This window comes from Solanum dulcamara, chromosome 7 (genome assembly GCF_947179165.1).
Source record: "Solanum dulcamara chromosome 7, daSolDulc1.2, whole genome shotgun sequence".
Lineage (NCBI taxonomy): Eukaryota > Viridiplantae > Streptophyta > Magnoliopsida > Solanales > Solanaceae > Solanum > Solanum dulcamara.
In genome coordinates, this window is record NC_077243.1 from 55638912 (window position 1) to 55650851 (window position 11940).

Sequence of the window (11940 nt, forward strand, 5' to 3'; positions counted from 1 at the left end):
TCAGGAGACAAGTTGTGTTAATAAATAAATATGTGACAGTTTTGAGATAACATCCTATTTCCTTAAGTTCCATATTATGCGTAGGTGTGGTTTGAATATAGTTAACTAGTGTGTTCATGAGTGTTCAGTTCGAGCATTAGTCAAGACCAATTGGGTTGGATCATGAAAAAAGTGATATCAGAGTAGTTACTACTCGGAGTGTCTACAGATCGTGTCTAGTAGAGTCTTGTTTATCGCTGTGTTGTGCACCACATCTATAAACAAAAAGCTACAAGACATTTAGGATGTTGCCTTTCCTTTATATATAAGATCGTGCGATAGAGCTGTATTATCACGACAATTCCTCCTTAATGGATTACTATGTGCACAGTGATGCCTCCAAGGATATACTATCATGTCTAGATGACGAACTCTCAAAATATCATGTCTATTTGTATCATCTACTTCTAGCCCATGCCTTCGAACCTGCCTTTCCATTAGTCTGGTCAGCAATGGAACTACATCTCTCATAGCCTTATCCTTCACCCCTGTTTGTGGGGCTGGAGGCTCAGGTACTGGAGCCTCAGGATTTGTAGGTGCTGCTGCTCTAAGCTCCTCTGGAGATGGAGGCGTAGTAGAGCTCGCCGACTAGAGCATAATCCCCAACATGGATTGGGCACGGGCCCTAGTAACTCTCGAGGTCTGACTAGTTTCTCCCGCTACTGACTTGACCTTCTAGGTAGTTATCGCTTTCCTTGGAGGCATCACTGTACACATAATAATCTGTTAGGGAGGAATTTTCCTGATAATACATCTCTATCGCACAATTTAAAATAAAAAGAAAATATAACATCCTAAATGTCTTGTAGCCTCCTGTTTATAGATGTTGTGCACAACACACCAATAAATAAGACTATACTAGACACGGTCTGTAGACACTCTAAGGATGAACTGCTCTGATACCACTTTTGTCACAACCTAGCCCCATAGGCCATGACTAGTGTCGAAGCTGGACACTCGCGTACACTCCTGCTAACTATAAGTAAACCATACATACTTTATAACTTAAGGAAATAGAATATTATCTCAAACTGTCACATGTGCACCTATTAACATAACCTGTCTCCTAAGGAATCACAACTTATCAATACGTAACATAGTACATAAGCCAATGATGCTGTCATAGCATGTGGGGTCATCCCGTTATAGACATACACATGGGCTGACAAGGACGGTACTACGAATAGAAACATCCCAAAACATAAGTCATATTGGCACAACCAAACACATATACACACAACCCACACATGTCTACCGACCTCTAAGAGTGTCAACGGTATCATATGGCAGGATAGGGCCTCTGTCGTACCAATAAATAAATATATACATCAAAAGATCAATACAAAAAATCTAGGCTCCGACACTATGGAGCAATTCCAAAATTATTGAGTGAAAATCCTAAGCTGGTAGATCCCTAAAATGCGTGTCTATACCCGCGGGCATGAAATGCAGCCCCTCGAAGAGAGGGGGTCAGCACGGAATACGTACTGAGTATATAAAATATAAGAACATTAAAAATAAATGAATCATGAAAACAGTCTCAATAATTGAATGCAGTAGTGGCCAACATGTGATAATATCTACATAACTCTATATAATGGAATTTACCTTTATGGTGTGTGGAAGGCATAGACTATAGTATAAATGTTAGTTCTGTGGAATGTACAACTTGATCCATACATAATATAATAGTGTCGAGGAACATTCGGCCCGATCTATATATATAACATGTTAGTGCCGAGGAAATATGGCCCAATCCATATATATTATAATAGTACCGAGAAACGTACGACCTGATCCATATATATAATATAACATGTTAGTGTCGAGGAACATATGGCCCGATCCATATATAATATAATACATATACATGCATGTAAAACATGAAAACATATCAGACATCCCTCGAATATCATCATAAAGTATGTCAAAGAGCCTCAAGAATCATAGTCATATGTCACTATAGTATGAAACATCTTATAGAAGTCCAAATATTAATTATCATAGAGTCCCTAAGAATCAAAATGGGTGTATATCGACTATTATCCAATGTACCGAAAACTGGAGGGGGAGTCTCAATCACTTCAGAATTGTAATATCAAGAAGTGAATAAGGATCATGAAGCACACTCAAATATTATGAATAGAATTACCCCAAACTTCATATACATATCATTCCTTAATTATATCTAAGACATGCCAAAAGAAAGGAGGCATAACTTTACATACTTACTACTACTTTCCATCATACAGGACTTGAGAGGCAATAACTCAATTATTGTATGAGTTCTAATATCAAAAAGTGGATAAGAGTCATGAATTATACTTGGATCTTTATGAATGGAATTACCTCCAAAGCTCATATCATATATCACTTATGTCTAAGTCATGCTAAGAGAAAAGAGGGATAGCTTTACATACCTGTTACAGATCAACCATAACCAAGCTTGCTTCATTATCACTTTAACCTATTTAACATGAAAGTAACACTATTATGAGTAAAATTTGACTTTAAAGATTCTAAATATACAACCAGTTACCCATAGGAATCATTTCCTCATTAACACTTCTCGACTAGTATATTGATTCGTTAAGAAGTTGACGGAAATCGGGCAGCATTTCCCCTATATAACTCACCCTATTCGAACTTCCAATTTACCTCCGATTAAAAAGTCCATACCAACAACAACAACCACCATCCATATACAATAAAACCACTTCAACACTATTCAGTCAAAGTTCCAAATAGCCCACCTAAAACAACACATCAAAATAAAGTTTTTGATCTTTATTTTGTAAAATCATAACCACACGAAAAGGAGCATAACGTGGCTGCGAATAGCAACACTTATACTCATTCATGACTATATTTTCATCCCTTCAACATACATGAATTACCTTCAAATACATACCATCATACTGAAAATACTAATCAAACTTTAGTCTGACTAGAACGACTTCAATTGTGTCCATTTACAACGTCAACAATAATCATGTAATTTTCTTACCTCCAACCCTACTTAATACGAAGTAATCTTTACATTACAACACCATTAACTCCAATTTGAAAAGAAGAAACCCTACCTTAGCAACTTGGCTTCTTAACTCATCAGAAAGTTGATGGCTTCACATTGGACTTTCTTGCTTCCCTAATAATTAATTTACGTTGTTAATCATATTTCCTTGATCAAAGAATACCATAAATAATTTATTTACGGATAAAAATTTGAGGCCTTACCTTGTTATAGCTATGGTCGTAGCTATCTCCTTCTTTCTTTCAAGAATTTTCAAAGTTGAAGATAAGGAAATGAACCCTTAGTCATTAGTTTATCCTTATATACACCACCCTTGGAAGTAACGTGTGTCATCCCCTAAGGGTGGAACGTGTCCAGATGCTACACGTCCACCTCATCCATGCACCCACCCCACGACTGCCACATGTCTTGGTGAGGTCCACCTTAGTAGCTGCATCACCTACTCATGCCAAGTAGGTGCATCACCTACTTACTCTTTTTCATAGGTTCATAATCTAGTCTCTCCTTGAGAACCTACATAATCTTTCCTACTCAATCTTGGCATGTACTCAAGTAGCTTAATGATGTAAGACATCCAAACCGGTAGCTTACGTATGTCGATTACCATGACTTATTATTTACCCTCCAGCTCCTTTCAAATCCTGCCAAACCTATTTCAAACCATCACTACTCACATAGTAGTTTATAGATCACATGGATCACATGGCAACTTTTTAGAGACACCAAAAAAAAATATTTCGGTCTAAGAAAGTGCGGGGTATAACATCCTTTTCCCCTTCAGAGCATTCGTCATCGAATGTTAATTAATCTCATAAGGTCTTACAAGGATTTCAAGAAAACTCTGTAATAGTTGTCATCCATAGGCCTCTTATTAATCAATACAATCAATTTAGGAGTTTAGATTACTTGTAGACATAGGGAACAGGTATGGATATTTATTTTTCATCTCTTCTTCGGCTTTCGAGGTCATCTCTTCTCTATTCTTAATTTGCCATAATACTCTGATGGAGGCCACATCCTTGGTACGTAACCTTCTGACTTGGCGATCGAGTATGGATATAGGGTGTTCCTTATGCGATAGTTCCTCTGTCACTTGGACATTATCCATAGGGAATACTCTTGAAGGATCACCAGTACATTTACGAAGCATCGACACATAAAAGACAGGGTAAACTTCTTCCAAATCTGATGGTAGGTCCAACTCATAGGCAACTTTGCCTATTTTACGAATGATCTAATAAGGACCAACGTATCTCAGGCTAAGCTTCTCTTTCTTGCCGAATCTCATTACCTCCTTCATGGGTGACACCTTTAAAAATACCCAATCATCAACCTAAAACTCTAAAGGTCGACGTCGATTATCTGCATATAGTTTCTGTCGACTCTAGGCTGCTAATAACCTTTCCTAAATGAGCTTCACTTCATCCCCAGCTTGCTAAAATATGTCTAGGCCTATTAGTTGTATTTCACCAATATCAAACCAACCAATAGGTGACCTACACTTGCTACCATACAAAGCCTCATATGGTGCCATATGGATGCTAGAATGATAGTTATTATTATAGGCAAACTCAATAAGTGACAAGTGATCACCTCAGCTACCTCTGAAGTCAATAATGGAAGTCTGTAATATATCTTCTAGCGGGTGAAATATTGTACTAAAATTCACCTATGTTCCCACTCCCCTCTCGAGCGATCTCCAGAGGCTAGCTATAAATTGAGCTTCTCTATATGAGATAATAAATGTGGGAACCCCATGAAATCTTACTACTTCTCTGATATATAACCTTGTATAATCCTTAGCTGAATATGTAGTCCTAATTGGAAGGAAATGGGCTGATTTTGTCAGGCTATCTATAATAACCCATATAAAATCATACTTTCGTAGGGTGCGAGGTAAGCCTGTAATAAAATCCATACTAATTGCTTCCCATTTTTAAGTCGGGACTTTCATCTCTTGTAATAGTCCACCAAGCTACTGATGCTCAATCTTGACCTGTTGGCAATTCAAGTATTAGGCTACGAACTCTGCTATATCCTTCTTCATGCCAACCCACCTATATAAACATCTAAGGTCATGATACATCTTTGTTGACCCTGGGTGAATAGAGTAGAAGGTACAGTGTGCCTCTCCCATAGTCTATTGCCGTAGCCCTGGAATCTCAGGTACACATATTCTGCCTCTATACCTTAACACTCCGCCAAGTGTGATCTCGAATGGGGCCCTTCTCTTTTAAAGAATTGCATCCCTATATCGTGCCAGAATAGAGTCTTCATACTGCATTGCTTCACTTTTTTATGATAGAGGATTCAGTAACTCCTCGAACAAAAACTCCACCATCTTCCGAATCATCTACACGGACTCCAAGGTTAGTTACTGGCAAATATCTGGACCATCTTTTTCCGTTCTAGTTGTATCTCTGCCAAGATACACATAGAGTTATGGCTGAGTGCATCTGCTACCACATTTGCTTTCCCTGGGTGGTATAGGATGTCAACATCATAATATTTCAGAAACTGGAGCTACCTTCTTTGCCGTAAATTTAGCCCATTTTTCTTAAAGATGTAATGGAGACTTTTTTTATCTGTCTAAATATCAACATGCACGCCATATAAATAGTGCCTCCATATTCTCAAAGCATGAATTACTGCTGCTATCTACAGATCATGAGTAGGATACTTTCTTTCATACTTCTTGAGCTACCGGGAGGCATAGGATATGACCTTACCATGTTACAAAAGTACATAACCTACGCCAACACTAAAAGTATCCCAATAAAAAACGTAGCCATATGGTCCTTTAGAAAGAGTTAGAACAGGGGTCGTAGTCATCTTATCTTTCAGCGATTGAAATCTTCATTCACAAACATCGGTCCATTGGGACTTAGCCGCCTTCTGATTTAACCTTGTTAAAGATGTGGAAATCGAAGCAAAGTTCTCCACGAATCTCCTGTAATACCCTGCTAGCCCCAGGAAACTACGTAACCCAGTAGGTGTCGTAGGTCTCGACCAAGTCTTTATGGCCTCAATTTTCTATGTATTTACTCGAATACCATCCATTCCAATAATATGCCCCAAGAATGCTACCGAAGTTAACCAGAATTTGCACTTACAGAATTTAGCAGACAACTTCTGGTGCTGGAGCACCCCAAGTACCATCCGTAAATAATCTGTATATTCCTCTTTTGATTGTGAATAGACCAGAATATCATAAATAAATACAATCACAAACAAGTCTAGGAATGGCTTGAACACTCAGTTCATTAGATCCATAAACACCGCTGGAGCATTAGTCAGCCCAAAAGACATTACTCTAAACTCATTATGTTCGTATCGGGTTTTTAACACAGTCTTTGGAATATCCTCTTATCTTACTTGTACCCGATGGTAGCCTGACCGCAGGTCTATATTTGAGAAACACTTAGCACCTTGCAACTAGTCGAACAAATCATCAATACTTGGGATAGGGTATCTGTTCTTTACTATTGCCTTATTCAGCTGCCTATAGTCAACACACATTCGCAGCGACCCATCTTTTTTTTTTCACAAATAGTATCGGTGCTCCCCAAGGTGAGGTACTAGGCCTAATAAAGACCTTCTCTAAAAACTCCCTCAACTGCTCCTTTAATTCCTTCAATTCTGCAGGTGCCATTCTGTAAGGAGGGATAGATATAGGCTGAGTATCTAGTAACACATCTACAGTGAACTCGATCTCTCATTCGGGAGGAAGACCTGGGAGTTCATCTGGGAATACATCTGGTTACTCATTAACCACTGGTACTAACTAAAGAGTCAGTACCTCTGCTTCTAGGTTATGCACCCACACCAAATGATAAATATACCGCTTTCGAACCATTTTCCTTACCTTGAGGTATGAAATAAACTTACCCCTCGACGATGTCGTATTCCCCAACCATTCGCTAGCTGGATTGTCTGGGAGCTGGAACCTAACTACTTTGTTTCTACAATCCACATTGGCATAACAAGAAGCTAACCAATCCATACCCATAATAACATCAAACTCCACCATATCTAACTCTAGTAAATCATCCAAAGGACCTAAAGAAAACAACCCATCAAAATACTTAACCAAAAATTTGCACAACGGTCATCTCTAACGGTTATCTCCTCCCTCTCTATCTCACACTGTTCATCTCCGGTCAGTTCTGAATGGCTTCACTACCGCCGGTGAAGCTCCCATGGCCACCGAATATAGATCATCAAACATCACCAGCTAATGACACTCTGAATCTGCAAAATAATACTGCAATTTCAAGTGAAGCTGGCTTGAATCAACAACAATCGATCGGTCAACAAAATACTGATGCAATCACTGTCTCTGAAGAGGAGCTGAGAATTGCACACAAGATCATCAATTTTTAGAAACATGGTTTGATTTGAGTATCAAGAACTGTGGTAGATGATTCCTTATCTTTTGGACTACATACAGTCCAAAAATTGGATCAAACCACCGCACCATTTGAGAGCACTGATCAGGCGACGCCTGAGAGAAATATCGCAGAGTCGCCGGAGTTGCGCCTTTATATTCGAAGGGGCTCCGGCGATATTCGAGACGGCGGACCCCCTGGGGTTTGTTCCCTACCTGATGATGCTCCTACCACCAAAATATCAACCCAAATGGATGGTGAAATTATTGGGGACGATGGTACCAGCGAGGTTGCCGGAGCTCAGGTGATATTTTCAGGTGGAAACCAATGCAAAACGGGGCATTCCATTGATACAAATACACCCCACCAGCAACTCACAAACACTAGAGAAGGAATCAAATCCTCTCAAATTAGCTCGAATTTGCCAAATCAATAGGGTCACTGTCAGAGTGCCGGCGCCGGAGCTCCAGCGAACCATTTGTCACAAGATCAAATCCAAAATGTCCCTAAGGGCAATGCGCAACTTCCCATCCAAAAGAGGTGTCTCGAATCATCAACAACAAATTCAAATTCAAAAAGTCGTCGAGACACTCGTCAAGGTAATATGCATATTTTTACAGATAATCAAGCTGAAGAACACACATTGGTTCAAGACCAATATCAACAATATGGTCAATTCAATCAACTAAAGGATGATATGCACACAATTGATAATGCAAAGTCGATGCATCCTTTTTCCAAAAATAATAAACATGCCTTCGGAACTTCACAGCAATATAACAGTGCTAATGTTACAGACCTTCAAGGTAATACCAATCCTTCCAACTTGATATACTCTGAGACTGCCAATTTGAAATCCAGTGGAGTTCTTTTGCAACCTAATGCAAATGTAATCCCTAGTAATGCTGTAGGTAACGCCTTGCAGGGCACTGATCATACCAAAATCAATTCTAAAAGCAGCCCTAAAATTCCTACCAAAATGCCTAACAATTCTATTCCTCAAACTAGCAACCACCTACACACTCAACAGCCTACCACCACCCATAATAGCTTCCCTAAGGTGTCTAGTAATTTTTACATCCAGGTTCAAACTAGCCAACCTAAGGTACCCACCAGCTATGCTAATGTTGGTCCTAGACATGTTGGAACTAAATCAGTCAATACCCAACCTCAACTAAATCCCACTAACCAAAACCCCCAGAAAAATATTTTTCCCAACTTAAAGGACCAGGTCCTTCAGCCTGCCCCTTACACTGTAGTCCAGACCTTTGCTGCCAAACTCAGAAACAATCAAGCAAAGAATGAGGCTCCTATTGAATTAGCCACCCCTGAATACACAACCAAACAGGGCCTGCCTGTTGTGTTTTTTGAAAAAGAAGATTTTATGCACAAACTAGCTCAAAGATGCAAATACACCTTGGTTGGCAAATTTACCCACACCATGCCAAAGATATAGTTGATAAGAAGGATCTTTATCATTCAAACTCAGCTCTCAAGAGGTGTAAAAATTGCTCATTTCAATGCTAGACATGTCTACATTGACTTGGACAATGAGTTGGATTACAATACTGTCTGGACCAAATAGAGAATGACAATAGAGGGACAACTCTTGAGGATTCAGACATGGACACCTACTTTTAAACTGGATTAAGAAACCCCAATAGTGCCAATCTGGGTAGCCTTACCAGAACTACCTTGACATTGTTATAACATGGAGTTCACCACTGCCCTGCTAGCATCTGTAGGGAAGGTACTTTATCTAGACACTGCTTCCATACAAAAAAACAAGGGGAAGCATAGCCAAGGTGAGACTTTAAGTGAACCTCACCAATAAAAGACCTCCCCATGCTTGGCTAGGATATGACAAAACTGATAAAACTCTAGGGAGGTGGCAAGCTATTTTATATGAAAATATACCTGATTACTGCATGTATTGCAAACATCAGGGTTACTTGATACATGTTTGTAATATTCAAAGAAGGGATGAAGAACAAAAAAAAAAGAAAAGAAGAAGAAACAGCAAAAATGAACAAAAACAAGGAGGGCATGCTAACCAAGATCATGATGACACAAATATCAATACATCTGTAAAAGATGCTCCTTCTCATCCACGACAAACACTTGACAATGCAAAAGAACTATTGTGGCAAGTTCAGAGGAAGAAATAGTCTAAGGGACAAAACAATCCCCAACAAACAAATGTGATCAGCTCTATTCAACCACAGCAGAACAGGGGAGTTGATAAACCTCAGCAAAATATCACAGGTCCAGGTAAGCCCTCTACTCCTATTTATACTTCCAATAATTATGTTGATCTTGTTACCGAGGCTCAAACTAATAACCAAGATGCAGGAGAACCAAGTAACCAAAGGAATTCCACTTTGAAGAATTCAGCAAAAATGCAGGAAAACACCATAATTCAACAGCAAGGTACTACTCAGGGGAACAATGTAACAAGGAATGTAGGTATTGACTTATTACTCCCCATACCCCTTACACCCCCACATCATATCTCTGCTACTGTTGGTTGTGTAGTTGATGGAGGAAGGGTTGGAGGAGTAATGGAGAACCCCACTAATCTGCAGGATGGGGAACCCAAAAGGGGAGGGATCTTGTCTCATGTTTTGCATGAGAATATCACTGACCTTAGGAGTGCCCTTATAGCCCCTGCTACCCCTGCACACAAGGCTCAAAATGACATACCAAATACTGAATCCATCAGAAGAGATCCCCCTACTGATGATTTTACCATGCAAAACATCTTAGGCTCTATGGCCAAGGATTTGGGATCCATTGCAAGCAGTAGTGGCAACGACTATAATGCTAAAAAGAACAAGTTAAGCAAGAAAAGGAGAGAGGCCATAAAAAAGAAAAGAAACCTTTCTGAGAAATGCCAAACTCCTTTAACTGACAGTGTTGCAATGCAGCAAAGTGAACAGAGATATCAACAATTTGTACTTGATGATGATCAGGTGGGTATAGATATCACCCCTTTTCAAACTCCAGAGGTAGCTACAGATCACTTCACCTTCAACACCAACATACAGGACCCTATTGATAAGTATGTTGTATGTGATTCAGAAAATGAAGAAGATAATAATTATCAGCCCTTGCATGATCAGGAGGAAGATAATATTATAAGTGAGCATTTAATCAAAACCATCAACCCCTCTTCTGAGTATATATATGAGGAAGACATCCAACAGGTGGCTAGTTCACAGGGTCTATCTCCTAGAGGGATACAGAGGACCAGATTTAGCAACAAGGCAAAAATTTCTACAAAAACTGCCCCCACAGGCAGACCAAGTACCAGGTCCCATACTTCAAGAATTTCTCAATGATTAGTACCCTTAGCTGGAATGTAAGGGGTATTAATACCCAAGGAGCCATGGATAGAATAAAACTTCTCAAAAATATCCATCAAATTTCTCTTATAGCTCTAATGGAACCTTTTTCTGATAACTCTCAGTTACAATACTTCAGAAACCAGCTTAATATGGACCATGCCATCCACAATCCCAATGGTAAGATTTGGATTTTCTGGACCAAAGATGTGAATTGCAAGATTTTGGAGAATGATGAGCAACTAATCACTTGTGAGCTCAATCATGCCATGATCCCAAATCAATTCATCACTACCTTTGTCTATGCTAAATGTAAAGATCATCTCAGAAGACCTTTATGGGATAGCCTTCTACAGCAGTCTACTACTTCCAATCCATGGTGCACTATAGGAGACTTTAATGTTATTGTAGACCCTGAAGAAAAATTAGGGGGTGTCCCCTATAATATGAGAAAGAGTTTTGAGTTCATTAGTATTATTGAGGCTTCAGGTCTTCAAGACCTTGGTTTCTCAGGTTAGAAATACACCTGGTCCAACCTGAGGGGTATCAACTTTAGAATTTAGAAGAGACTTGATAGAGGGATAGTTAATGATAACTGGCTAGAGACCATGCCCCATACCAGCATTACTCATCTTCCTTCTGTGGGTTCTGATCACTGCCACTTGCTCTTGGAAATGATTGACCAACAACACAACCCCATCAAGTATTTCAAATTCCTGAACTACTGGCCTGAGCAACCTTCTTTCATGGATACTATCAAGATTTGCTGGAGCAGACCTTCTGAAGGAAATCCAATGTCGAGTTTTCATCAGAAAATAAAAAGACTTACTGCTACTCTTAGCTGCTGGTCAAGAAATCAATTTGGAGACATCTATGCTAAAGTCAAAGAATATGAGGAGAAGGCTAGACAAGCTGAAGAGAATCTGATCAGTATAAACACCAATGAAAATAGGTCTCAACTGCATGCTATCAATGTTGAGTACATTAGATACATGAAGATGGAGGATTCTATCCTCAGACAAAAGTCTCAACTTCACTGGTTCAAAGAAGGTGACAGGAACTCTAGCTACTTTCATGCTCTCATCAGAGGCAGGAGACAAAAGCTTTACATCCATAGGATCCAAAATGAAGAAGG